This window comes from Zootoca vivipara, chromosome 5, assembly GCF_963506605.1.
Source record: "Zootoca vivipara chromosome 5, rZooViv1.1, whole genome shotgun sequence".
In the NCBI taxonomy this organism is placed as follows: Eukaryota; Metazoa; Chordata; class Lepidosauria; order Squamata; family Lacertidae; genus Zootoca; species Zootoca vivipara.
In genome coordinates this window covers 49,766,460-49,793,660 of record NC_083280.1, presented here as the reverse complement: position 1 = coordinate 49,793,660, position 27,201 = coordinate 49,766,460, and the positions used below count along the sequence as shown (strand labels likewise).

At 41.2% G+C, this 27,201-nt stretch overlaps 1 protein-coding gene and 1 long non-coding RNA gene across 19 annotated transcripts in view; both read right to left on the bottom strand.

Annotated features, from left to right (window-relative positions):
* Positions 1 to 27,201, bottom strand: part of TCF7L2 (transcription factor 7 like 2) — a 222,944-nt gene that overhangs the window by 169,663 nt on the left and 26,080 nt on the right. The gene's annotated exons all lie outside the window — the stretch shown is intronic.
* LOC132592159 (uncharacterized) lies at positions 14,602 to 17,230 on the bottom strand. Its single transcript, XR_009557599.1, has 2 exons — positions 16,745 to 17,230; positions 14,602 to 16,567 (listed from the first exon to the last, which is right to left on the bottom strand). It is a non-coding gene; the product is annotated as an uncharacterized LOC132592159 (long non-coding RNA).

Sequence of the window (27,201 nt, the reverse complement as noted above, 5' to 3'; positions counted from 1 at the left end):
TATTATGTTCACCAACCACATCACTCCGTTCTCTGGACTTGCACAGCTATCTATAGGTGCTGCTAACTGACTTAATTCACCCTGACAGCAACCAACACAACTGGCAGGAGGAACAGTGGAGAGCAATAGGCTCTGTAACCCCAAAAATCTCTTTCGTATGCTGTAATAAATGCAAGCTCACTATTGAAATTGTAGTCATGCATTCCAAGTGTACTCATACACCATAAATAAAAGTTTCATTAGGGTTACAAGATACCAATAGGTAAGGTGCATGCTAATATTCACAGGATATTCACAGGACAGGACACCCTAAGGAGCTATTATAGAGAAAACTGCTGGTGAAATGGGCAGCTCAGCTTTCTTCTGGTCAGGATGCTGTTGAAGTCTGCCTGCCCTTTGTTCTCTTTGCATATTCTATGGTGTTTAATTCTTCATGGCTACATAGCAGAGGTGTAAAGGCAGATATACCATGGCAGTTCTGTATTGAAGGCAGAGACCACTTTGTCCCTGTGTAGTGCCACCTTTGTACACATGCTGCGATATAAATAGGGCAGGGCAGAGTAATGTATGATCCAGCAGCCTGATCTTGATACCTTAGCACTGTTGATCCATTCATGAATCCTGAGGGTTTGGCTTCACTGGCCCATATTGGCTTATGCTGGAGGGTAATCAATCAATTTCAGGCAGCAATTATATGTCAAAGATGCACAAACTATGCACATCATTCGATGGTCGTTATTATTCAGTGGTGTCCATAAATCTGTGGATTATATCCAAAATTGTCAAGGTAACTAGAAATATTGTTGAATTAATGGCTTGTGTAGATGTGATTATAAATTTTGGTCTCAGAAGATGCATTATACTGGATAATGTCAGCAGGTCATGGAAGTGCTTACTGTTAAGGTAAAAGTGATTATGTTCCAGAGCTGGGATAGGAGGTCCTATTCACAAACTTGCATCACATTTCCATCTCAGCTACAGAGAGAGTTGTCATGGAGTAATTCCAAAGATTTCCACTGGTAATTTAGAGGCTGTTTCCTGGCACTTGAGTGGGTATCAGATGTTTTGGCCGTAGTGTGTGACATTTTACACATACAAATATTACCGTTAAAATATGTCATGTGCCTAACTGCTATACATTAAGGCTGAAATCCTAAACGCACTTACAAAGGAATAAATAACACTCAGCTCAACAGTACTTGCTTCTGATTAAACATGCTTAGGATCGTGATGCACAAATGTAAGTCATAGTTGCCAAATTCTGCAACGGCTTCCGTGTTCCCTCTCCCACCCCCACCCCCCCCAAAAGCTGTGAAATTTTAAAACAATCACAGTGACAAGTAGTCAGAATCTTGTCTTGTCTGCAGCATACAAATACCATTATGTGCACATTTCGTTTCATGTAATGTAATTTACTCATTTGTTAAGAGGTTTACAAACAAAACCACGGTTAGCCATGATTAGAAATCTCTAAAGTAGCTAGCAAAACTTATCAAAAAGAATATAAAATAACATAAAGCACACCATTAAGCGGGGGGGGGGGGGGGCTTGGGGTGGTATTCTCCTAAATTCTACTCAGAGTAACCACAGTCAAATTGATGGCCCTAACTTAAGCATGTCATTAATTTCAATGGGTCGATTATGAATAAAGGGACACGGGTGGCGCTGTGGTCTAAACCACTGAGCCTAGGGCTTGCTGATTGGAAGGTCGGCAGTTCGAATCCCCGCGACGGGGTGAGCTCCCATTGTTCAGTCCCAGTTCCTGCCCACCTAGCAGTTCAAAAGCACCTCAAAGTGCAAGTAGATAAATAGGTACCACTCTGGCGGGAAGTAAATGGTGTTTCTGTGTGCCGCTCTGGTTCTCCAGAAGTGGCTTAGTCATGCTGGCCACATGACCCAGAAGCTATCTGCGGGCGAGTAAAGCGAGTAAAGCGAGATGAGCACCGCAACCCCAGAGTTGTCCGCGACTGGACCTAATGGTCAGGGGTACCTTTACCTTTAAGCAGCAGTTAAGCAGCTTGCACCATCTGTATTATGATAGCTTGATTTCTGAGGCAAGATCCCACCAGTTCAAACTACTTGTCTTTTTCTCCATTTCCTTCTGTTATTTCTGGGGAGCCAGATTATTTTCATATCTAGCTTCTAAACCACCTAACTCCACTTAGAGCTCTTTTCTAGCAATTCCACCGCAAAAAGAGACAGCTGATCTGACGCTGCTTTTATCCAGGAATTACAACAGGGTGAGGGCTTTTACAGCATCTGATGAGTGACCGGGGCCTCCTAGACACCTCTCTGCCTACTGAATAGCTTTCTGACTGCCAGGCATTTGTGTGTGTGTTTTTTTTCTCCCAGTGAGGGAGACGAGCCAAGCACAAACAACAGGCTCCTTGTTCAGGCACGCTTTTTTAGCCCAATGAGGTTGCCCTCTAGAAATGCTTCTAAGTAAATACCTAAGCCAACCCATCATGAGGTCTATATACAACCCTGCTTAGGATACAATACGTGCCACTGTAACATTTCATCTGTCAGCTGCCCTTACAACCACCTCTATTGTAACATAGATTCCACCTTCACTGGGGGATTTATGAAAGAATCAGAGGCAAAATCTAGGGGCTCTCTACATGGGAGAAGCATGGAGAGCAAGAAAAACAAGTCTTTTTTTCTTCTAAAAGGGAGGCAGACAGAGACAGAGAGAGAGACACGAGAGAGATGTGATCTGAAACATTTTTATAGGTTGCAAAAAATAACAATGTAAAGAAAACCAGTTGTCAATTTATTTACAAAATCCAAAACAAATTGAAAGATATAACAGGATAAAATATTCAGACATACGCACAACAAGATTAAAATAGTTCTGAATTAAAAGTTATGCAATACTAGTTCAAAAACACCTTAAAATACATTCACATTCTGTATTTGTTTAAGCCCCCTGTATTTGGAATGTCAAAAATATGTTTGTGTGCAGGAATTAGTAGTACAGAATTCAAACAATCTCTACCTGAAACCTTAAGTGATACATCTTTGGTATTATTGGTGTTTTTTGTGTTTTTTATGAACACTTGCATCAGATTCTTTTGGTATCTCCAGAAGACACTAGGGCTTAAACCAACCATGTAAATTAGTCTCAGAAAGTTAAAGGTAAAGGGACCCGTGACTATTAGGTCTAGTTGTGACAGACTCTGGGGTTGCGGCACTCATCTCGCGTTATTGGCCGAGGGAGCCGGCGTACAGCTTCCAGGTCATGTGGCCAGCATGACTAAGCCGCTTCTGGCAAACCAGAGCAGCACACGAAAACGCCGTTTACCTTCCTGCTTGGAGCGGTACCTATTTATCTACTTGCACTTTGACGTGCTTTCGAACTGCTAGGTTGGCAGGAGCTGGGACCGAGCAACGGGAGCTCACCCCGTCGTGGGGATTCGAACCGCCAACCTTCTGATCGGCAAGCCCTAGGCTCTGTGGTTTAACCCACAGTGCCACCCACGTCAGAAAGTTACTAGCCTGCAAACAAAAAACAAAAAACTTTGCTCACATACTTTTTACTCAAGGCTTGTGGAGGAGGAACAGAGCACGGTGTTTTTCCTTTTCCAGACCCTCTTGTGAGTAAAATGCAGGGAAGTAAAATATTTTACACGCTACACGTTGCATTGACAAAGGGGCACAGAGTGATCTGTGCTTCTTCTGCCAGACCACATGGTTCCTGTGGTGAGCACCCTGCATGTTTAGGGGAGTGGTTAAAAGCAAGACTGGTGCAACTTTTTGTGTCCTGCATATCCAGAATGGACACATAGCAGGCTGGTGGTGGAAAGATGGAGTGATCCATGCCTCTGATATCAGCCCACTTGATTTATATGCTGGACATGCAGCTTTGTCTAGTGTAGATGTTCAGCAGGCTATCCATCCTCTGGCAGCCCACATAGTTTCTGTGCTGCACATGGAGCAGGCCAAAGTGCCTTCTTCCATACCCAGCACAGAAATGCAGTGGGCTATCAGAGGACAGATCTAGTCCTCTACTCATATTCTGGCAGCCTGCTTGATTTCTGTGGTAGGCAGGGAGGAGAGCCCTCTTGAATCAGATCAAAGGTCCATCTAGTCAAGCATGCTGCTCTCACAGTGGCCAATCAGATGTCTGTGGGTAGCCCAAAACAAGCAGGACCGACCCAAATGCAGTGAGTGACACCTCTTCCCAGCAACTGGTATTTGCTGGTAAACGCCATCCTTCTGGCAGCCCACTCAATCATCTTTATGCAGTATTGCTATCTATGCAAACCAGGGGTGTGGTTAAAAGCAAACATCTGGAGCATTTCCAAAGCTAGGCACTTTTATCCATTTTGGAGTAGCCACTGACCAACATATAATGTTTTAAACCAAGCTGTACTTTATTTTGATGGAGGGCAGCATATAGATATTAAAATTAATATACTAATGCTTCTTTCTCCCGTGTCCCCTCATCATGGATTAGAATGTGCAAATGGCGGTCAGATCCTTCCCTACTCACCACCAATGGACATTATCAAGGATAAAGTAAGGCTTATATCTGCATGCACCCTTCAAAACCCATGCCTCTTTTTGTATTCATAACAAAGCACAAGCTGCAAAATAAAAAGTTGCCCCCAAATCTGGCCCAACAGAGAAGATCAGACTCTCAGGCTGCAGCCTGCATACAGAGGACTGCTAGCCATGAGCCCCATCATCCAGCGATTTCCCACAAACAAAGAGTTACCTAATGCTATCCATTTTCAAGTGCAACTATTTTCAATTAAAACTTATATAGCCTGGCACAGAGAAGCTGAGCTTGAAGAGAATGCAGCTACCTTTTCAAGAGTTAAGATGCCTATGTAAAGTACACTTCAAATTAGAAACAGATTGAGTCCTAGGCAGAAAAAGGTCATAAACGGTGTAGGGGATTATTTCAATCACAGAGCAGGTAGTCTCAGCCAAGAACCACAAGCGGAGATAAGTGAAAGGGTGTTGCAGGTTTGCACTGAACAGCAACCTCAAATTCCAGCCGCAAATGTATTTTCAGACTGATGAACGGTGCAAGCATTTTTAAGGCACAAAAAAGGGAATGGTTCGAAAGAGATCTGTGCGGTTCAACAAATGAGTCTTAGGTTTGTGCATGTCAGAAGTATCTCCGTTTATTGGGCTAACCCTGGATAGACCCCAACAGCCCTACAGCTCCCTTCCCTCTTTCTCTCGCAGCAACTCTATGTTATCTTCTATCACAGCATGCTTTCCTAGGCTAGGGCTGTCCCAACATTCATCCCCGACATGCAGCACCACTACCATCTCCATCCAGTTCACCAATGTGTTATCTTCTCCATTGCCCCTATTTCCTTAATGAACATGACCTGTTTTAACACTACTACTGTTTGCCATGTTGCTAGTTTCCAGAGTCCCAAGTTACCTCTCCATAGATTTGCAAAAATGGCTGGAGAGGCTAGAGCTAAAGCTTCAAAAAAATAATAATAAATGAATGCAGCAGGAGTGAGGGTGGCTTGCAAGTCAAAAATCCCCTCCATTCTATTGACATGATAACCTTGCACCTATCAGTCTCTATTTTCTAGCATTCCTCTGGAGCTACTGCCAATTTGCCTCTCATCTCTTGCCATTAAGCTTAAAGGTAAGTGTGTGGAGTAATTGAGACCTGAATTTCGCAAACTGGGCCCCTTAAGGCTACTGGCTTTCATCAGATCCAGAGTGCTGTCCCAAAACATACACTATGAAATAATTTTTGAATAATATTGCCACAGGAGAAAAACTGCTGGAACCATCACAGGGCAAGCTTTCCACCTGCCTTGCCCCACCTCACCCCCTGCCTGAGATTCTTATAAGGAAGACATGCTGAAGTATTTACTCTTGTTCTCTCTAGCATTTTTCTGGGGACTGCGCTTTGCCTTTTCGGCAGGAACATGCATGTATTTGGTCTTAATATTTTCTGAAATGTTAAGATTTAGTTTTGAATTGTTGTTTGTATTGTCTGTGTCTGAAAAAAAGGCTTTAGGGGCCGTTTTTGGCCAAAAGGAGGCATATTAATAAACAGTAATAAAACATAACAAAAAGCTCTTCTCAAGCCATTTTCTGAAGGAACAGAATGGCCTTCCAAAGCCTACCAGGGATAATCCTCATTGGCCTATTTTGGGGGAGCATGGTTTATTGCTACATGGACAAACTGTAGCAAGTCTCATTCTTTCATTCACTAGCAGAAGAAACCAAAAACATATGGTTCCAGTTTTAAGCAAACCACAGATCCCCATAGCAGATGAACTCTGGGAATATTGGTTTGTTCAAACCATAGTTAGCAAGAGGCCGATTTCAAGTCATAGTTTCACAAATGTACATAACACTGCATAAAAGGTAAAGGGACCCCTGACCGTTAGGTCCAGTTGCAGACGACTCCGGGGTTGCAGCGCTCATCTCGCTTTACTGGCCAAGGGAGCCGGCGTACAGCTTCCAGGTCATGTGGCCAGCATGACTAAGCTGCATACTTTGCTCCAATTGCACAATTTAAAGGTTTTTTTGTACAGCAATCTCTACGGCACAACCTCCGATCCAAAACAGTTACAATAATTCAAAATAAATATCACCTGTCTAGTCAGCAATCAGATAAAGGTGGTCTAGCTAGGAGCAACGCTAGCCGAGAAGCTGAGCACATGAAATATTAAGGGGTACAAAGAATTTCCTACACTACTAGATGGAAAGTGACAGTGCTTGCTGATTCATACTGCCCGTTATTCCAATTTCAAATTACTGTATCTAGTTTCTCTTGTCCTCTTATTACACTTATCAGCCAAATAAAATAAACAGTGATGCAGAGAACAATGGTCTTAATAGCTTAATGAGCAGAGTGTCTTGCAAAGTACAGTGAAGAGCCTTCCTCAGCTATCAGAGTCATTGAGACTAAAATAAACTTCCAAGTCCTTGGAATCTGGAGACAGTTGCATGATAAACATGTGAGTCAACTGTTTCCAACAGTCTTCGTAGCTGGCTAGGCAGAGCCTGTTGCACCAGCCTATCTCTTTATACTGTATTAGGATGCATTGACTTTGCCGCTTCATAATCAATGATCTGGGACGGTACAATAATTTTTCAAAACAAGGTCCCAGAGTATTTCCCAGTTTTAAGGCATCTGAAATCAAAGATGAGTGGAGTGCTGAATTTGCCACCTATGTCCAAATATCACCCAAAATAAGCGAGATTCTGTTCAACTCCCCTACACTGGACACATTATCTATCCGGCTACCATTAAGTATACACACATACTTTAATATGTATTATATTACACATACACTGTCTCTATAGTGTCCAGAAAGATAGGAAAGGTTATACACAACAGACAAGGACTCTGATTTTCACCATGGCAACCAGCTTATTTATAATGTGGCCTACCTTCATCAAAGCACAGCGCAAAAAAAAAAAAACCCAACCTAAATGCAAGTGTAGTGGTACATTCAAGTACTGAGATGAAGAAGCTTGCATAAGCATGTAAATGAACTGCTTCCATTACATTATATGTACAATTATTAGCATTTACTCTTGGATATTCCTTCTCCTTTTTAGCCCAGGTAAAAGTAATAGGAAGAAAAAAATAATTATTAAAGGTTCAAGTACACATTAGCATCAAAGGTAGGAGATCTCCTTAGCGCGCTTGCTTTTAAAAGGGACAACTTCAGCACTGGAAAGGGAAGATACAGAAAATGGTGGTTAGGGAGCAGGGAAGTGGGTAGATACAGTGACATGTCCCTTACTGTCACATGTACAGGAATCACAAATAAATAAATAAAAATATATATCCATGAGAGAACTACATTGTGTCTGACACAAAACTTCTGGGATTGCAAGCGAAAGAGTCTATTTCAAGGCAAGTAACACCAAATCACGAAAGCTAATTGATACTGTCAATTGGAAAGTATGCAAAGCATTTTTCCAATGAAACTATTGTTTTACTTTGAGTAGCTACTTCCTAGTGTATTCAAAGTGGCAGCTTAGCAAATCACTGATAGCAAAAATGTGCTCACCCTATTATTTGTTTTGTCAACATGTCAGTTGCATCTTCTGATTGGTTATAAGTCTTAGCATATAGAGTGTGTGAACACTCAGGGAAAAGCACAAGCTTGCTTAAGAGATAATCCTTTGTGAAAAGGTGCATAAACAACCTTTCCATATGAAAGAAATGAGTCAGAAAGCGGGGGGGGGGGGGGGAGGTCTACCAGGATTTCTTTATACAGTACTGATCTAACACAAAAAGAAATACAATTAGGTTTCTGGAGGACTTCTCTCTCTACTACTGTAAATAAGTTGGTAATTGTATAACACCAATCTCTATTTGTTGCTTTTTTTGGCTTTAAGATATTCTAATCAACAGGAAACTTCCTAATCTCTTTGTTCTGGTCAGACATTAAGATGAGATACTGAAAGGAGTGATAAAAATCGGGTGTGATCAACCAAACTCTAGATGTCGAGTTACAGTTACAGGTAGGTAGCCGTGTTGGTCTGAGTCGAAGCAAAATAAAAAAATTCCTTCAGTAGCACCTTAAAGACCAACTAAGTGACACTTCTGTTTCTAGTGTATCTGAAGAAGTGTGCATGCACACGAAAGCTCATACCAAAATATAAACTTAGTTGGTCTTTAAGGTGCTACTGAAGGAATTTTTTTATCTAGATGTCGAGGTTACTGGAAGTTAATATATTTTCAAGTGGGGACTTTCTTACTTAGGCACATCCAATTCAGACTTCTTTATTACACCTGGCATTTTCCAGCAGAGGATATCTGGTAGGCAATATACCTAAAACAATCAAGTGATAAAAATCTCATGCTTCCAAGTTGATTGTTAGAAGCTAGAAATTAGTAGTTACAGGAGACTCTCCACTGAAAAGTCAGTTCACGTATTGTACACTGCCTTGGAAATATACACTGCCAACCACAGGTGGGGTACACACTAAGTTCAATGCAACCTGTCACATGCAGCACCTAGGACAATGTTGGCAAAACATGAATGTTAATTAGTGGGAGTTGTAGCATGACAGATCTTGTATGCTCTAATTTTGTGAATTGGCTATATTCCACTATGGAACTTGGAATGACATACCACCCAAATAACAGGATGAATCATTCATGCCATGCTGCAATGTGCTTAGACGTTCTCGTAATATAACATCACAAAACCACAGAATTGTAGGGTTATAAGGGATAGAAGGTCATCTTTTCCAGTTCCCTTCCTCCAGGCAGATATTGTCAGAACAGCCAGGAGCAAGCAATGAGGTAATTATTGATACAAAATAAAAAAAATTCCTTGTTGACGAATGTTAACGACTGCAACTGGTCTTAAAAAGCAAGGGGTGGGATGGCTAAAAATCATGTAAAAATCATGGCTAAAAATACTTTATCATGTATAATAAGAATCTAAAGTCTCTATTCAGTCTAGGTCTCTCCAATTATTGATATAAACTTTCAGTTCAAGCCAGCTACTAAGATCTTACTCCTCCTTCCTGATATGAGATTTGTTCACTGTTTAACTAGCTAAAAATCCTCTTTATGTAGGATGCTTTTTGTGAGATAGGGAAGCAAAGAAGGTCACCCCATCATTGGCTTTGCTACCCACATGTACTGTAATATGTGTTCTATGTGCCTGGAATCAAGTTATCTAGTGCAAATGAACATTTTACATGCATGACCTCAATATACAGCCCTAAATTGGTTTAATAATATATTCGTAAAATTTTAATTTCTTTGCATACTGTCCTGAAATCCCATTTTTAGATGAACCGTTACACGTTCACATCAGTGCGAGTGAATCCTTTTCCTGCAGGCCTGTGAGTGAGGAGGCCACGATCTTGAAGTACACTTCCAATTTCTTAATCAAGTTAAACGTTTGGCTCTTTTACATGTGCACTAGCCTTCATTTGTGTATGTAACAAAGCTCTGAACTTCCCTGCCACTGCATCTGGAGACTGGATCCCAGGCTTCACAAAATCTAGAACAGGCACGTCCAACAGGTAGATCGTGATCTACTGGTAGATCACTGGACGTCTGTGGTAGATCACTGACAGATTGCTGGCTCTCCTCAAAGAAGCTCAGAAACTTTGGCTCCCCTAAAAAGTAAATGTTAAGTACGGAAAGGAAGAGTAGTGTCATATCCACACTATAGGTCAACTGTAGAAGAGGATCCATAAAACGACAACACTAAACAACACTATGGCACCAGTTTCCCATTCCAGTACAATATCAAATTCAGGTTTTGAAAAAACAGGTATATGTTTACAGGTATATAAAGGTTTTAACTGTTCGCAAAACGCAAGCAAGCTTTTAAAGAAACTACAAAAACTGCAAATGGTGCGTGAAAGAAACAAAGCAACATATTCCCTAAAATATATTCTTCATAGCTGCAGCCTGGAATTTTTCCTTTTTCGTCAGGGAAGCAAAAAAGAACAACTATAGTGACATCTAAGTACGCAGGCTGATTACAGTTTTACTTTCAAAAGAGCTCGAATTGATTTTTTTTTATATAGATTTGAAATAAATTAAACTAGATTGACTCACTTGAGAATGGCCATAATCCCTTAGTCAGATCCCAAAGAACTCTTACCAAACCAGCTGTTAATTTAGGATTTATAAAATAAAGCATGAAAAATCCACCCTCTCGTACCCAAGAACAACAGCTGACATCATCACCGAAAGGGGAAAACTGCACATTACACATTGCAGTTGTACACAGCTGGCCTCTTCTCTGTTATCTAGTGCCCTTGGAAAGGGCATACTGTGGCAGCATTAGAAAAGTAACAGAATGAAAGCCTAACATCCTCCCATGCCAACAACTTTCTCTTAAAACTCCCCCCAAACCCAACTCTTCTCCCCCAGCATTCCAGACCCTGTTGGTAAACATGGGACCAGAACAGAAGGAGGACGAGGGTTCAGGTCAGGTGGGGTGTATGTACAGAATCGGTGGAAAGTCAGTAGTCAAGGGAAGCTTAAAACACTTCCTTCCCTCCTGTTTCTTCTTCAGATTTCGCCCTCCTAAGATGCTTTAAACTGGAGAAGCCATGACACCTAAATAGGTGCAGGAACCTGTCACTTCTTTTAGGAACTAACCAGAAAGTTCTGGTGTGATGGCTATGAGGGAACTTGGGTGTGTGGAGGAGAAATGGAAACCACATTTTATAGGACATTTTTTTCCTTAAGAATCATAATATGCAGGCTTCTCAGCTTTCCTTTTGATCAGAATGTTTTAAATCACTGGTTTCCCCGTGCCCTACTGGAACTAAGGCCAGGTACCTGCAGCTGAAATAGCACATCCTTTTCCTGTTTACCTCATCTTCTCTTTCCTCTCCCCTGCCCATTAGGAACACGGGAAGCTACACTGAACTGAAGCAGACCATTGGTCCATCTAGCTCAGTGCTGACTGGCATCATCTCCCCAGGGTTTCAGACAGGGCTTTCTCCCACCCAACCCTCCTGGGGACACCAGGGAGTTGAACCAGGGACCTTCTGCATTCAAAGCAGATATGTGCTATTATTGCAGATATGTCTTCTTGTGCCCCTGAAAGCACAATGATAGTGCTATACATACAAGCAAGAAGGCAAAGTGAAATTCTTCAGAAAAGAGCACCTTTTATATCAGGAGTGCGGAATCTCAGGCTCAGGAGCGAAATGTGGGACTCCAGGCCTCTTTTCCTAACCCGTGGCATTCTCCCAGCCCACACCCGTCAGTGGCTTTTTCTCTCTCTCCACATGCTCCTTGAGTGTTTTTGCCTGGCTGGAACATATTGTTGAAGTGTGTACATCTCATGGGTGAATGTTGCATGGCTAGAACATTGTCTACTGTAGAAAGGTAAAAGTCACATCCATTGCTCCTCCCACTTTGCCTCTGGCCACACCCAATAATGACAAGCAGCCATTGGAAGAAGAAGAGGAGGAGGAGTTTGGATTTGATATCCCGCTTTATCACTACTCTAAGGAGTCTCAAAGCGGCTAACAACCTCCTTTTCCTTCCTCCCCCACAACAAACACTCTGTGAGGTGAGTGGGGCTGAGATACTTCAAAGAAGTGTGACTAGCCCAAGGTGCATGTGGAGGAGCGAGTCTACCGCTCTTAACCACGACACCACACTGGGTGCCTATGGCAGAATGCAGCCTTCAGATTGTTCTAGTGTAGCAGCTCTGTAACACAGGGACACTTAATACATGCATTCTCAGGCCCCTCCACAACTTAGGTACTCTCATACTTTGGAGTCTTGCAAAAGCTTCCATCTATCTGAACATTTTTTTAATTATATCCTTACATCTGTGATTATTACGCTGGATTTGAAAGTAAGGCCTAGGGTTCAAGTCATTACGGAGGTCATTCTAACTCAAATTTTGCACTTCAGTTTTCTAACTTTTATTTTGCAACACTAAAATCAAAATTTGATAAAGCCAACAGACAAGATCTGCCTTAAGACATCAAGGCTGCATAGGCTGAAAATCCAAATTAAAAAGCATACCTAAATATTTATAAGCAAGTACGAAAAGGTATTTAAATTTGCGTGAGTGAAGTAGATACTTTCTAGAAAACTATCATTTACCAAAGTTTTCAAGCACCGTTTCTTCATATTTCACGTGGACTCCATGGTGGTGACAGCAATTGCAATGAAATATGTCTCACCCACTCCGTTTCTCAGAGTACACCCAAGAAATGCTAGCTGGTTCTGTCACATTCCTTTCAACCCTCTTGATATTTACCAGCAACAAGTTTATCTGCATAGGTTACAGCTGCACTCCCACTCCTGGTCCTCCAAATAACAAACAACCCCCTTCTACTCTATGACTCTGCAAAACTGGCAAATGCATTCTAATAAATAGGAGTATCTGGGAATTTTTCATAAAAGTAAACTAGCACTCAGTGGTCATAAACAATCAGTGCCAAGATAAAGCGCTCAAGACACAAAGTGCCTTCTTTTGATTTTCTGCTGCTTACATTATCTCTCATTGGTCAATCAATAGAATCACAGAACTGTACAGTTGGAAAGGACTACAAGGGTTCGCTAGTCTAACCTCCTGCAATGCAGGAATCCGAACTATTTTGCTCTTTATAGCAAACTTTACTGCAGGGGAGTATATTTCTTCACAGTGAAGACACCCCATGTATTCATGTTACTAAGTAGCTCTACCATTACTTTCCATCTGGTTACTCTTCTTCAGTATGTGAAAAAAAGTCTTTTCATTTAGTATTGTAATCTTACACCTATTTATTTATTTTCTTTCTTTTTTACCATGTATGTCAGAAAATTTGCTCTCGCACCAATACATTCATACTGAGAATGTTCTTATTTTTGTTCCAATCCTAAATCTTTAAACCTTTAAATTTGAACACAGGATATCCCTATGTGCCACAATTAATTGCATTACAATTACCTTAAAAAAACCAACAAACCAAGCAGGGGTTGTATTCAGTGACTTCTGCGTGCACAACTGGATGTCCCCCTTCCCCTCGGTGAGCTGTCCAAATACTGTATGTTGTTGTTTTTTTGTGAGGGGTGGTTTCCCCAACTCTCTGTAGCAAATTTGGGAATGACACAGGACACATGCAGGGAAAGAGAGGTGGGGAAAGTCCTGTTACACAAGCAGATATTATTCTACTTGCACCATTATTTAGTTGAATACTTTCCCTACGCTCCACCCAAATGACTGCTCCAGGCCCAGTTGTGCAAACGGTGTGTTTTCAGGGTTAATTTATGTTTAAATCGCTCTAGTCTTCAGTCTGTATCCCTAAACATAACATCAAAGGCCCATTGCCTTGTTTGCAGAGCACTAAGTATTAAAGGGAAATTGTTTGTTTCTGTTTATTTATTTATTTTAAAAAACCATTATGAGCTGGTGTGGAGGAAGCAAAGGATGCAAAGCAAATGCAATAGTACACTAGTGAGATAAAATATCCTCTTCTCATTGGTCTTTCTTCCTCCACACTTTATTTCCAGGGTATAATACATTCAGACCCGCCAAATGTTCAAGCATGCTTAAAACTCATAGCCCATGATTTCAGAGTGGAGCACTGAGTGGTTGATTTGCACATCACCTTTCCCACCCACATGCATTGCGCTCCTTCTTCCGACGTCATAGAATTCTCTGTCGGATCAACCATCTGAAGAGGAAAGCGTGTTCCGACTATCCCGGTTGCACTGGCCACCAGGCCCACAACTCAGAAAACAAGTGCACCTTTCATGAACATATATTTGCGCTTTAAAAAAAATTAAATAAAGAACTATCATTGGTTTGTTATTCATAAAGCAATGAGGTTTCATAAAACACTCTGTTTACAGAATGTAAGGGGATCAGAATTAAAATCCAATTTAAGGAATTATGGAGCCTTCAGATTGCTTTTGCTCAGTGATGAAAAAAGACAGGGATGTTGTTACTGGAAGAAAGCCAGCAGAAACTGAGCGCTGTAATAATAATTATACAACCAATGTATGTAAAGGGGAGAGGGAAGTATTGAAAAAGAACTTAGCAGTCTCAATAGTTAAAACTCGATAGCCAAGATCGTCTATGACCTTGATTTACAATTCGCTAAAAAAAATTTGTGTCACTGAGTTGGCTTCCTTACACACAAAATATTTCAACATCTAAACAGGTCAAGCTTGCTTCATTTCCATTTGAGGCCATATATTTTTTATGTTTATACATTTAAGGAGATACTTTTTTTTTTTTGGTCAACGCTAAGTAGATCTGGATAGGTAGCTGGGCCCTATGTAAATAAGGGACTGGTCATTCTTACTGCCCAGCTCTATAAAGACTATCATTGTAGCAGTCAAACCAGTCACTGCACAGCCACAGTTAGTAAAATCAAATTCAATTGCTAGCAAGTAGAGCATAGTCTATCTTGTACATCTTTGTCAGACAAAATCCTTATTTCACCCTTCATATTAGCAACAGTTGGCATTTATTTGCAACATTTCCATACCGCCCAAAAAGCTCCATGGACAAATAAGAGCTTGAAATAGGCCCATAAAAGAGCTCATAAAAGATGAATAATAGGGACAAAGGTGCTGTCAGTTTCCCCTACTAATCATATTCTCCAGGCTGAAGATGGCCCCACCTGCTTCCGACCTCTACTCTGTCCCGTTTAGATGCATATAGTGGTTTTATGGGGCCTCCATAAAATGCACAGTTAAGAACAACTGCTAGTCGATATCTCTTCTTTTCTTTGAATTCCAGTGAAGTGGTAGACTCCTTGAACTGGTTCTTGGGAGTCAACAATGGGTTGACAAGATCCAATAAACTGAAGCTCAAGTGAAATATGATTGAGTCATGGTAGTGGGTGGCCATATTGTCATCCTGTTCTAGATGATGGGATTAAAATCATCCTGAAGGATCAAGATTAGGCCATTCCTGGGTTATGCTTTGCAGCTACAGCCTAGAAGGTACTTGCTCCAAGTTTGGGTTGGTACAACGGCTGTGCAGGTACAGCAACTGGGAAATCTGGATCTAAAAAACAATTGTTAATATAGAGCTTGTTTTGATAAAACAAAGCTCTGCAATCCAATCAATGTGGAGCTAAGCTCGTCCAGAATGCTATGTCAAGATGACTGGTATTAAACATAGAGGACATAGCACTCCTCCCCTCAAACAACTTCATTGGCTACCATTACGGGGCCAGAGTTAAAATAATAGTAGCAAGCTTCCGCAACATATTCCTCCCATACACTCCACCTCTTAGCAAGATACTCCCTGTTTACTACACCTCTGTACTTCTGTTGTGTAAAGCATGGAAGACCATCTCAAGAGATACTCAACTCACTCCCTGCACTTAGGAGACAGAATAAGGATGTTTTAGGAAGGATCTAAAACCCTAATTTATTTTAGCAGATGGGTCTCTTTCCTGCCTTTCACACTATTGTTTTATCCTGTGCTTTGATTTAATGTTACCATATTTATTATACAGGTATGTACAGTACACTACTTTAGCCTGTTGTAAGCGGCCTCGGGTCCTTGTGCAGCTGGGAAGTAGGGTAAAAAATATATATGTAATAAATAATGGACAAAAGCTGTCATCCCAACCTAATCAATTATTCATCCGACTAAACAATAAATACATGTTACTCAAGTCTTCGGAGTTAAGAGTCCATTGATTAAGAATGCTTTTCAGTTTCTCAAGTTACAACCGGGTTCTTTTAACAGAAGGCCTCTGTAACACAAGGAAAGACAAACAAGAGCTTCTTAAGAATTGTGCCGTGTTTTAATTTACACTTGCTCAAGTTGTGAATAAAAAGGAAGGGAAGAGATTGCAGATTCAAACAAGATATGGGCTACAGTCAAAACAATCACAACCTTTAAAGGTAAAAGAAAACTGGCTTCTCCCAATACAAGCATCACGGTGGTTGGAAGGCTCTCCAGAGCAGGGCTGTGGCTTTCTGTGAGGGGCTGGGGTGGAGAGGAACTTCCACTGGCACAGCACAGGATACAACTCTGTCCCACAACATCGGATGGGCCACAGCTTCCTCACCCCTCAATCTCATTTTAAACGAAACAACGTTCAGCCCTCAGGAGTATGAAGGTGTTTCACAGTAGGCAAGAAACTCAGGGCTCACACATATTACCTCACACATATTACCACATATGACACTTCTGTTTCTAGTGTATCTGAAGAAGTGTGCATGCACACGAAAGCTCATACCAAAATATAAACTTAGTTGGTCTTTAAGGTGCTACTGAAGGAATTTTTTTTATTTTGCTTCGACTCAGACCAACACGGCTACCTACCTGTAACATATTACCTTTGGCCCTGTGCTTTCTATGCACAGGTCTGTACTATAAAGTGCCGTGTCCAAGTGCTCCCCGCCCCTTTAGGGCTCCCCCCCCCGTAAGCCCACTGTTTATAACGCTGGATTGGAACAGCAGCACAATTTGGGTTTTCTGCAATCACATCCCTATCTGGTTTTGTCTCGCATTCCAAAATGCCTGTTACACCTACGAGCTCTATGCTTTGACCCACTACTGCAGTCCACCATAAACAGGAAAGCTTCCACATTTGCCAGTATGCAGACAATGATGACTGTGAGTAGATTTGTCTCAGAATGGAAATCACATCCCTACAGCATTTCTTCTGTTATACAAGAACCATCTGAGGAGTCTTGAGTAGAGTTCCTAAGGGCCACAGTAAGTTCTTAGAAGGCTTAGTTGCCCTAGTGTTTATTTAGGGTTCCTAATAATGTTACTTTGCATAGGAACAAGTTAATAATAATAAATTAATAATAATAATAATAATAATAATAATAATAATAATAATAATAAAGCCACTTTGGACAGCTTCCAACATATATAAAAACATAATAAAAGATTAAACCTTAAAAAAAAAACCTCCCTATACAGGCAAGCTTTCCTTCATCTAGGTCAGGCACGTCCACCAGGTAGATTGTGATCTACCAGTAGATCACTGCATGTCTGTATTAGATCACTGCTAGATCACTGGCACCCCTAAAAAAAGCTCACCCCAAATTTTCCTCCTCCCTAAAAAAAGCTGAACCTGAAGCCCTAAACAAAAATGGGCCTCCCTCCCTCCTAAAAGAAGCTCAACAAGTTTGACCTAACCCCCCCAAAACAGGGCTTCCCTTCCTTAAAAAACTCAACAGCTTTGACCTGAACCCCCCAAAAGGGGGTAGATCACTTCCAGTTTTTAACTCTGTGAGTAGATCAGAGTCTCTTGGGAGGTGGCCACCCCTGATCTAGGTCAACATTGTCTGAACTGACAGGCAGCAGCTCTCCAGGGTTTCAAGACAGAGTTCTCTCCCAGCCCTACATGAAGATGCTTGAGATTGAATCAGGTACCTTCCGCATGATGCTCTGCAACTGAGCTGCAAACTTTCCTCATTGCTTAGTCTACTCCTCCAGGCACACTTAGGTGAAATCCACTGCCGCTAAGAACTGACACAGGAGCCTGAATTGTACTTCTCAAGCCACCCACTAGCACAAACACATCCAGTTTCTTCTTTCAGGAGGGCAAAGAGCCGTAGCCTTCCACATGGGAGAAGTGTAGAATTTCTAACTACTCAATAGTCATAAAATACTTTAACATTCTAAAGCAAAGCTCAGAAACTGGCCTAGGCCCAAATGTGTAATTCAATCATCTTGGGGGGGGGGGAATTTCCTTTATTTATTTGTTAAAATGGAGCCGTCCGAAGGACTTGCAATAAGCGTGCAGAATGTGAAAACGAAAGACAAGCAGATGAAGCGATAGCAGTGCAAAGTGTTTTGCGTATCTTTTCATACAGGTGGCTTTGAAAACTCATAACTTGGTTGTATATAAAAAGAGCACAAGATTTCTCGGCAATAATGGCATGGCAGTATTATTTTAATCAACTTCTATAAGCAAACCAGACAAGTGGGATGGGTATCACATACTTATTAATTGGGACAGATAATTTTCAGATGTTTATTGAGCCTATAAAAACATGCTCCTGCAGTTAATGAAGGAAACCTTCTAGCCCTGAAAGGCCAAAGTCTAACATTCTAACAAGTAGGCTGAAGGCTGTAAAATGGAAATAAAGTCTTCCGTGACAGGAATTTCTTGTACATAAAAGAAGCTGACATGGAACAAAATAGCGCAACTGGCAACAGATTCCTCATCTGACTGCCACTAATTTCATGCCTATCAATGAGCTGGAGAATTCCAAGATCGTTCCCCTCTGGAACCTTTTGTCCCAGCACCCCAGGAAGATAAATTAGGTCATATGTTATGCCCTTTTCCCTCCCAGCTCTTGTTAACCAAATATTGGCCACATGGATCACACCAGCCAATACCAAAAGCATAAACTGACCATTATTTGAAGGGGGAGGGAGAATTAGATTAGATTCTGCTTTCATTTCATGGAAAAATAAATTATCTAAAACTTTTAAAAGAACCAAAAAGCAAATAACACTATAAAATGCATGAAGGGCAAATGTTTTAGAGAGAGGGAGGGGGGCTCACTGTTAAGAGCAAAACACAAGTAGAGATGATTTAAGAGGGTGATTTTTACTGTTGCATATGGCGGCTGAACAGCAAAGAGTAAACATGATTAGTGTCTAGCAAAGCTCATCAGCACTTTTATAGCTTTAGGTTTAATTAAAACAACAATGGTGCTGGGATCTGAAGAAATTAAAGAGACATAGTTGAAATAATGCCTTTCAAGCATGACATTCTCCCTAGGGAGGCAAGGAGGAAAAGGGTTGACTTAAATAGCAGGATGGGGGGTGGGAGAGATAATGGGCGTGGAACTATGAATTCTACCATCTCATTTCTAAAATATGTGTGCAAAGCAATCCTAAGCATTTTTATTTAGATGCAAGAGCCCTCTTTGGAAGAAGTGGCTGGAGGCCCATGCAGGACAACATTCCAGTCTTAAAAGCAGTCTGAAGAGACTCATTTCAACAATGCCTTGCCTGAGTCAACCAATGACCCCATCCCCAGCACTGTCTTGATTCCTTTTTCTTCCCCATTATCCCTCGAGTTGTGTGAGTAAAGGTGGCAGCAGGCGACAGAAACGCCATAGTCGCAGAAGGGATGCCCATTTTGCTGCCAGACAGTTCTACCAGCAGGAATCTAATTTGGGAGGAAGCATCTAGTGCCTGGCGTGCTATGGTCCATGGGGTCACGAAGAGTCGGACACGACTAAACGACTAAACAACAACATCTGCTCTGAAGGGTCTACTTAGGAGGAAGCAGAACATCCAGCTGCAAGCAATGACCCAAGAGAAGACCAGGTAGAGACAAACACTATATAAATTCCTCCGTCTCATTTTGTTCTTTCCATTGCTATTAGCTCTCTATGGGTCTCAGGTATGCTCCTGCCCAACCTGAAGGAGCATCTCCACCCCATCGTTTTGCCCGGACACTGAGGTCCAGTACCAAGGGCCTTCTGGCGGTTCCCTCGTTGTGAGAAGCCAAGTTGCAGGGAACCAGGCAGAGGGCCTTCTCGGTAGTGGCGCCCGCCCTGTGGAATGCCCTCCCATCAGATGTCAAAGAGAAAAACAGCTACCAGATTTTTAGAAGACATCTGAAGGCAGCCCTGTTTAGGGAGGCTTTTAATGTTTAATAGATTATTTTATTTCATATTCTGTTGGAAGCCGCCCAGAGTGGCTGGGGAAACCCAGCCAGATGGGCGGGGTATAAATAATAAATTAATTATTATTATTATTATTATTATTACATCACTGACTCTCGCTCCAGCCTCCACACTCAAGTGGTAGTCAGAGAAACTTCCCCCAAGCAAATCATGAAATATAATCCAGGTACCAAACATGAGGCCAGGCTTGGACATCACAACATGCTATGTTTTCTATCAGAGCAGCAGTACCAAGAACAGGGCAGAAGTGGAGCAAGAACTTTTCAGAAGGTGCACCAGCACACTGTGTGTTCACATTAAACCATAGTTCTTGGTAATAAAAAGCACTATTGTTCAATGCCCAGATGTTTTGGGACTACAACTCCCATCATCCCTGACCACTGGTCCTGTTAACGAGGGATGATGAGAGTTGAAGTCCCAAAACAGCTGGCGGGCCAAGTTTGGCCATGCCTGGATTAATGTGATGCACACACCAGGCCACATCAATGCAAAATGAACTCCTAAATGCTATGGTACCTAGTAACATAATTTAACATTTTAGGCAGGGCGATAGGAGGATTTTCAGTTTCTCCACCTTGCTGTAAGGGCTAGCTGGTATTGCTGGAAATATTACATCTGTTGACACTGAGACTAAAGCATCAATTCATATCAATTAAATTTTTTGTCACTGAAACCAAAGGGGTGCAAAATCATGCCACATGCAACATCAGAAAAAAACAATTTTCCCTAGATGTGTGGACTGGTTCCAAACAATTCATAATTTTAAAGTGTTTTGTAACTATGCATATTGTTGCAAATGTTGTCATAATAGATTGAGGTAGTCATTTCTGCAGAACAACTTCACTTGCAACAGCTTCCACACGCTGTTGAAGAATAGCTAAATGAACAAATAAAATGGGGATCGCGAACCTTGGCGGTCCAGGTGTTGCTGAACTGCAACTCCCATAATCCCCGACTTTTGGCCATTGTGGCTGGGAGTTGGAGTCCAACCTCACTAGGAGGGCCCATGAAAGAGAATAAGAAAATTGTAATGTTACAGATAATCTAAAATATGTATGTAAGACATATTAAAACATAGTCTTAGGTATACTCTGCAGGTGTGTTGCAAGTAAAAACCACGAGTGATGAACTTCAGTGAAAACTAGCTTTGAAAGAGCACAAAACACAAGAGATAAAAAGCCACTCTATAAATGAGAACGATAAGTGAACCACTAAAGCAGAAATCAAAACCATATACATTTTGCATGTGGTTTGTTGAAAAGCAATACCACTAATTTGGCTCACTTGCAGATTCTTAAATCATAATTTGGTGTGTAGCTCTTGAGGAAAAATGACAACATAAATAGACTGTATTATCAACAGACTGAGGGTTAAACCTTCAAAATGGGTTATGGGCTAAAGTGCCATTTACTTTTAGGAGGGCATTTTTTAGGAGAGTCTAAACAACACATTTCTAGAATCCTTTAAAAGATAAGCCAGTTCAAATCCTTGTTTTAAATCAATATTTTGAGCAACCCAAGTTTCCACCATCAATTCTGACTTTGGTTATTCCCTAAAGCTGTAGATTTATACATATTTGGAAACCAGAGTAATTGGAGTATGAAGGTAAACAGTTAGCTAAAAGTCCCACTGAGAAGTCAGAGGGCTGGTGGTCTGGAGAGAGAAATACTGGCAATTTACACTGCCAAACATCAGAGTGTCTATGGTTGACTAGGCAGCAGGTTTCCAACCACTGCAAGGGGGAAAACTCACAACCTTTATCCAATGCTTATAGATGCAACCAAAATCTAATGATTGGTTGCTAAGACCTGGAGCAAATGGAGATGGGGGGAAAATGTTTCAGATTCTACAACTGTAATCCCCAGTGCCCTCACTAGACAGCAACTCATCAGTGTGACTCAATTCTGAGTAAAAATGCCTGGGATAACAACACAACATGATTTGCAGGCTAAATCATATGTTCAGTCAGCCCCAAGCTCTGTGCTTCTGTGGTGCAATTGCTATGTACGCACAACCCTTGATGCAAAAATATTATATAAGGGAACATGGGGATTCAATACAAGTCTTTACTTGTATGGAGAATAGATTTGTTGTCTGTGATGCTAAATAAACCCAAAAGTGTTTTGCACAATACTTTTAGTTTCAAGCTGCTGCACTTTTTTTTTTTAAAAAAGTACCAGCTTTTCAGAGTTCAAATGCCAAAAGATGCCAAAAGATTAAGCTTCTGAAAGGTGGTGCTCTATAGCAGAAGAATCAATTGATAGGTTGACTTAGCCTCATTGTTGCTGTGTTATGCTACAATTAATTTTTAAAATATATTTCTTGCCAGGTAAAAAGGGCCTTGACGTGTAAATTGCACAATGATTGAAATATTGTTTAGCCACAACTGATAAGTGTCAACAATCCTTTATAATTACAACATCAACATGGAAATAAAAACAATGGCACTCCATGTCTGATAACATCCTTCAAAATCAGAAGGCTTCGGTGTCAATTGCCCTCCATTCACACTGCAGGTTAAGACTGAATGGCAAACCCTGAGTGGAGACCTCAGGAGTAATTCCCAAAGTGTGAACAAGACCTCAATCACAAATGCAAATGAAACCATACTAGATTACTCAAGCCTTTAATTAAAAGAAACTTACTATGACAAACAAAGGGAAATAAAGAAACAAGAAAAGCTTGGCTTGTTTAGAAACAAAAGAGAATGTTGCATAATAAATAGTGTGGGCTTAGTTTAGGAAATCTTTGAAAGATCTGCAAAAACTGCTTCAGTTTGGGCCTGGTAAAGAATCATATACAAAATGCTAGCATGCTATCTAAAACTGGAGGTTACAAATGCTTTGGGGGAAAGTGAGGCAGTACTAAGGGGAACATGCTGTAAAGGACATCACATTAATACTACTGTAACAACACACGCAGGTGGCTCTGTGGGTTAAACCACAGAGCCTGGGGTTGCCGATCAGAAGGTCGGTGGTTTGAATCCCTGTGACAGGGTGAGCTCCCGTTGTTCGGTCCCTGCTCCTGCCATCCTAGCAGTTCAAAAGCACCTCAAAGTTCAAGTAGATAAATAGGTACCACTCCAGCAGGAAGGTCAACAGCGTTTCCATGCACTGCTCTGGTTCGCCAGAAGTGGCTTAGTCATGCTGGCCACATGACCTGGAAGCTGTATGCCAGCTCCCTCGGCCAGTAAAGCAAGATGAGCACTGCAACCCCAGAGTTGTCCATGACTGGACCCAATGGTTAGGGGTCTCTTTACCTTTTTAACAACACTGTTTAACTGCTCACAGTTGATTTTTGTGCTTATAAAACCTTGGAGGAGAAAAAACACATCTTTCAACTGGCTAACAAAGATAACTGAGATGAGTAAGTACAGTCCAGAAGAGTTTGGGGGGACCTTCACTCAAGAAACTAGACAGTGAGGTCAGGCTAAGATAAGCACATCACAAAAAAATGCTTACTAGCATAGAGTACATCCTTTACAGGACAGAGAACCATCTTGCTTTCAGTGCTTGGCAAACACTGAGCCTGCAGGACTGCTATTGTGAAACACAGCTTACAACCAACCCACCCACCCCACTACTAATGGGAAGAATCAGGATGCAATCTTTAAGTCCATCAACTTAGTGCTTATTATGGTGATGAAAGGAATAATGTTCATGTTACCTAAAAATGAGAATTCCACACGATGGTGAATTGTTTCAGAATTCTGTTTGTCTTCTCCAACTGATAGATCTCTCAACATGTCTAGCTCTTCTTTTTTTTAAAGAAGTCTGACATTTTTCAATCTATTACATTATGGTAAGCATAGATTGTAACAATAAACTAATATTTCCTTCTTCATTTGAAAATCAATAGTTGCAAGCAAAAATAAGAACCCACATAAGAACCAATAACCACAAACCAGTTCTCCTCCATGTTTCTCCAGTTGGTTCATTTACACAGTCGTGCTCTCAGAATAGCTGTTAGTACATCTTTTTGTCATTTCAGCTTTCCAGAGTCATTAGTATTAGGCACTGAAACGGCACAGCACTCGCCTGCCACTCTGTTGAAGCTTATAGAGCATCTCTTTCCTATGTTGTTTCCTCCTTTGACTAATGTTCACCAAGACTCATACATCATTCCCAAATTGGCCCAAATGAATTAAACACAGCTCTGCTTAACATTACGAGATTTAAATGGATTTTCTCTCTACAGGTCTGCCCCATAATTGGGTTTATCCATCTTGTTGAAGTACAGTTTACACTTGCTAACATCACGACAATTCAAGCTACATTTTCTGCTCCAGTGGCAGGAGTGAAGGAGATTTGTCATCGGATCATAACAGGTAATTCAAACAACAATTAGTTTGATGACGGCCCGTATGTCAATGTCTGGCCCCAGTCGGCATTACTCACACCCTGTGTTCGCTAAGATGAATTGTGCTTACAATTCTTCATTTTCAATCATCAACAACACTTGCAGAAAGAACTTCAGCTCTGTTGACATAGAAATGTCCTGTCTTTTCAGCAGACGGTTCTCAAAGGAACTTATTGACAAACAGCTGCATGTCATCCATCTATTTAAATATTTGGTGGCGTTAAAGAAATATATCCTTTCCCTCGTTCTGAATAAAACACCCTGTCACTCATTTATGCTATATAATTTTTTCCTAGGTGCCACAACTCTAAAACGCTTCCAGTAAAATTGGTCTGCTTCCACAGGGCATTTTCGGGGAAAGTTCAAATGAAAACCTGTGTGAGCTGGATCCCAGATTGCTGCAAAAAGGCACCCTGGATAGGGCAAATCATTAACACAGGTGATATATTGATAAAATATTTTCATATTTAAACATACATCCACCAGAATAATTCCAAAACTAAACACAAACCTGCAAAATGTAGCATGAGAAGTATACCCACAAATGTCTCACATACACAGAAATTGCTTCAGGGTATATTACATTAGCCAAACTGAATACCGAACCAGTGTGATATAATGATTATGGTCCTGGAGTTATGAACAAGACCCAGATCCCAAGTCTTCTCAATCAGGAAACTCAGCGACTAACTGGAACAGTAGCTCTCTATCCCTCAGTCTAACTTACCTCATAGAGCTGTTGTGAAGATAAACCCTTGAGGTAGGACAGGACAGAAATTTTATATAAATACATTAAAATTTGACTAGACCTCAAGATGTCTCTAGTGAGACACTAGGTACCTGCTGGTTTTCTTTTTTCATTTTTTAAAAGGAAGAGGTAAAGGATAAAAATATTTCTAATGCCACTCTTTCCTGAAGAAACACAGTGTTTCTCTTCTGAAAAAGCATTTAGTGGTATTTTCCGAGAAAAAGAGTCATAACATTGCTCAGTAGTAAAGACAGGCTAGACTATAGAGGAAGGATGGGGTCCAGTGGGCCTCTAGGTTTTAATTGACCATAACTCCCATCATTGCTTACCATTGTTCCTACTGTCTGGGTCTGGTTGGAGTTTGGAGTCAAACTGTATCTGTAAGGGACACAGGTTCCCCAATCTTGACCTAAAGGATTCTCTTCAAACTCTTTTAAAGAAATGTATAACATAATCCTATGCATGTGCACTCAAAAGTCCCACCGAGTTTAACAGGTATTACTCCTAGGTTAATGTGCATTGGATTGCAGCCTTACATTTCCTTTCAAGAGTATGGAAAAATACTTTCATAGACATAGTTTCCACTTTCTTTGCACTACCGGAAACATATGCCCCCAAACCTGGAAAGCCAAACTAGACTGCTCAAATACTACTACTGAGCTTATAAAATAAAGTCATGCTTTCCCAGTGCACAACTAAAGAACAGATTTTTCCACATTCAAATAAGGGGAGGGAAAATAAAATTACATAAATAACATGAACCCAGGAATCCTGGGCCAGGATGATTGATTGATTGATGGCAAGTTTAAGATAAACAGCTGGAACTGAAATAGGAACATAAAGTCTCTTGAACTCAGGTAGACACAATAAAAATGTTTATAGGCTAGGATGCTGTCAAGACCACTATGATGGAGGGACATATTTGTCTACTGCTGGATGAATCATCCCCATTTATGCAAAATATTTCATACAAAACGGGGGGGGGGGTAGTCTCTTCATTGTTGCCAAAATTGGAGGGGGGAATACAAGCAACCTTCAAAAAAAAAACCAACCCAAAATTTGTTTCCTACGCCTTATGGAACTAGTGTTGTTCTTTAATTACTCATACAATGATCACTTTTGCTACCTAGCCCGAGAATACAACGTCTCATCTTACACTTTCATATGTGTCAAGCAGCTCATGCAAGTTGACCCCGTGAGACAACTAGGTAAAGAATTGTTAGGCTACATTTTGATCAATCTTCCAAATTTGACATGGGGATACTTGCTGTACTTGTTTTGTGTGTGGCTTTTCCAGTTAGATGGATATGAATAACTGCCTTTGGCAGTCTGCTCTGCTGCATGCTGTGCAATGTATCATAAGCTGCAGCTGGTGGGTGGAAGGTCTATAGCCAGCCTGGCTAGAAAACACCCATGCAGCATACACACAGAAATGCCTTCCACAAGGTTGCAAAAACTGAGTTGCTGCTGCCCTCTTTAAATTTATTACTGGCATCTGGCACCCAGGTTTCTGAAAACATCCAGGAAGAACGACAGGAAGGCCACCCACGCAGTCCGGTCTCAAATCTCATTTCCCAACCAGTTTCCATGAAGACAAGTCAGGTGGGAAGAGTTAGGATGAGCTGGGAAGATTTTGCTTTCCCCAGCAAAGTCTAGTTTTAACATCCTTTTTTCCTTCCCTGGTGGATCCCAGTCTTAATCTCAATCCTCTTCCCTGGGACAACATGATTTAAATCTTACTTCTTCCTTGAAGTCTTAGCAGAACCTACTCTGGTCTCCCTCCCCTCCCAACCTCCTTCAAAAGAAGGTGAGAAGAGAACGCCATGCACCAAAGAAATAAGAATTCCTTCTCTTGTTTGTGCATGTCTTGCCCTCCCTCCAAGCTGGCTCCCTTGCACACATCAGCTGCCTGAGCTGTAGATTTGCAGGAAAATGTCAAGTGTGCTGTACATCACCCATGACAGCTCACACACATTTTTTCCATGCAGGTAAAATGCCATGTGTGAAGGTGTACCATCAGCCG